A 3,055-nucleotide genomic window follows, 5' to 3' on the forward strand; every position below is an offset into this window, starting at 1 on the left:
TACTAAAGTCTGTACACCTAAAAAAGCTAAACAAGAAGGAGGACCCTGGGTAAGATAATCATCACTTAGAAAGACAAAGGGGAAGGACATTGGAAGAAGGAGAAAACAGGAAACAAGACAGGAGCCTACCACAGAGGGCCTCTGAAAGACCCTACTGAGAAGTTTATCAAAGCAGATGCTGAGACTCATAACCAAACTTTGGGCAGAGTGCAGGGAATGATATGAAAAATAGAAAGACCTGGAGAGGACAGGAACTCCACAAGGAAAGCAAGAAAACCAAAATATCTGGGCACAGGGGTCTTTTCTGAGACTGATACCCCAACATTCTCAGATCTTTTGAAAATATTTGTGGGTATGATGACAATATTGAATAACAATCTGGAAGAAGTGCACATTTTTGTTTCTAAGACTTATTTTCTTATAAATATGTATTGTACTTCCGTATTTTTCCTTCTGACAATTTTGGTCTCTCCTTAGGTTTTAGTATAGTTGCTTTCTTGAGAACTTATATAAATATATGTATTTATGTATGTATATATGTGTGTGTGTATGTATGTATATAAAGCTGTTTATTTCTGCTCTTGTTATAAAGTATAGAATTTTAAATATTTTTTTAATATTAACTTCAGAAAATGGTCTCCTTAAGTGTATATGATCTATGTTCCTAACATCTGGTCTAAGATTTTAAGATGATCATTAAAACATATAAGTTCTAGAATAAAAAGGAATTATCTTCATTCTTCTGCATTGGGTTTGTGATGGGCTAATACTGATGACCCTGCCTCAGCAAGGCAAGTGAAATCCTCTTAATCCCTGTTAATAGTTGATGATTTCTTTTTCCCTGAAGCTTTCCTCACATTCTGTGCTACTCACGACTAATTTTGAATGCTACATGAGGAGAATGCAAAAATGTATACAGTGGATTATCAAAATAAAAATGAATTTGGGATATTTTTGGGTGTGATTGGTTTGAGTGAGAATACTGGAATGAGGAGTGGATATAATCATATTAAGCAGTATACATGTATGACATTCTCAAAATAAAGGAAAAATACTACAAAGAATCTGAAAGTGAAAGAAAATACATTTCTTTTTTCCATAGTGTTCACTTGCAGGGTTTTTTTTTTTTGTACAAATGAACCCCATTATTCTATAATTCTGTAATTCCATCTTTTAGACTGTCTGAATACTCTCACAGTGCTATCATTGAATATGAATGTAATTAACAATCTCATAAACTATAGCTGCTATATTTTAGGTATGTGGTTGAAATTAAACTTCATTATTAGGACTCTATGATTTTGATTTTGAACAAATGGGTGCATGTTTACTTAATGGAAATGGAAAGATAATGTTTTTGATCTACCAGTCAAAAATTTAATTCAGATATCAATATAAATTTCTGTATCATAATTTTAATAACTTGCTTGCTTGTATTTGCTAAATCTCATAAGTGAGATAAAATACAAAGTGGATTTATTAGTATATATCCCAATGAAATTTAAAAGTGTTTAAAACTGTAAAACTATATAGAAAGACTTAACTGTCCAATAAATATTTAGATGATAAAATTGAAAATACCAAAAAAGATATATTTTAAAATAGCACATATTTTAAATTATGACATTTTATTTAGTGTTCACAAGGAAATCACTTTGAAGCCCATATAAAGACTTTATTAAACTGCCAATAAATGTATTTCAGGGCTTCTCTTTGTAGATGCAGGTAGTGATGTGTGTGTAAATCAGTAGAAAACCTTCATGTGTTAGTCCTCACCTTTTCGCCCTGTTTGAGTGTCGTTAGAGTGTAGTAGTCCAATACTTGGCCTGGGAGCTTCCCGAGAATCCACTGTCTGCCATTACAGATGCTATTGTATTTAGCTTTTATATGGGTTCTAGGTGTCCAAACTCAGGTCATGAGGATTGGGAGAAAAGTAGTTTTATTTTCTAAATCATCTCCTCCATGCCTTCAATATTTTTTTATTGTCAAATAGTCTTATAAAATGCTTTCCCTATTGAATGAATATTTTATCATGAGTACTATAAAATGAATATTAAATATTCACAGAGCTAGCTATCTGATGAATTTTAGCAGAAACTTCAGTAATGCTTTATGATATATCAATATAACTCTGAAATAAACTTTTAGTAAAGACAGTATCTTATAGTAATGTACCATAAAGAACAGGGTAATTGAGCAATGAGATTAGTAGATGGTAAAATATTTAAAGTTTTGGGATGCTTCATGAAGTCCAGTCATTCTGTAGTGAACAGTTAATGTAAACTTAACTTCTTTGTGGACTTCCATAAATGATTGCTTCCAGGAATCATAAATAATGTAGAATACTTTACATAATCTGCTGTAATTTTCTATTCAGCAGAAAATGAAATCTCACAGCATAGTTAAACTTCTCACAGTTGATGTGTTTGGTTAAAGTATTTTAGACCATGGTAAGCTGTTTAACAAGAAAATATTTTTTAAAATAATAAAGTTTTAGATGATAAATTTTCCTCCTAATTATTGATATTAAAGTATAAAGTAAAGTCATATGGACACAATTCTGAATTTACAAGTAGCATTAACTTAGAATATGTTTTATTAGGTGATTATTCTATGACTCAATGGTTAGATTAATAGTTCTTGCAACAAAGCTTTATAAAAAATTAAAGCTACAATAGATAACATCCATAAAATGTCATATATTTTAATTGAATATATGTTAGATATATTAATAAGCTGTTAAAAGTTTTTAAAAATTTTAATAGTTTAAAAACCATCTGTAGAAGAGGAGATGGAAAGATAGTTAGAGTCAAAGAGGCTAAAGGATACCAGAAGAATGAGGCCCTCTATTCAACTGAAGCAGCAAGAGGAAAGCCTACACGAGTCTCTGTCAGGTGCTCAGCATAAATATTATGGTCCCAGCTTACTATTTTTATGAGAATCCTGAGTGTGTGAACAAGTGGGTCTCTTATTCTCGTGCTTGTTCTTGGGTGTCTTTTATTTTGGTGGGTTGTTGTGGGCCGCCTTACTGTGATGGTTTTTGCTTGATCTTATT

The sequence above is a fragment of the Psammomys obesus genome, unplaced genomic scaffold (genome assembly GCF_907164565.1).
Source record: "Psammomys obesus unplaced genomic scaffold, mPsaObe1.curated_primary_1811, whole genome shotgun sequence".
In the NCBI taxonomy this organism is placed as follows: domain Eukaryota; kingdom Metazoa; phylum Chordata; class Mammalia; order Rodentia; family Muridae; genus Psammomys; species Psammomys obesus.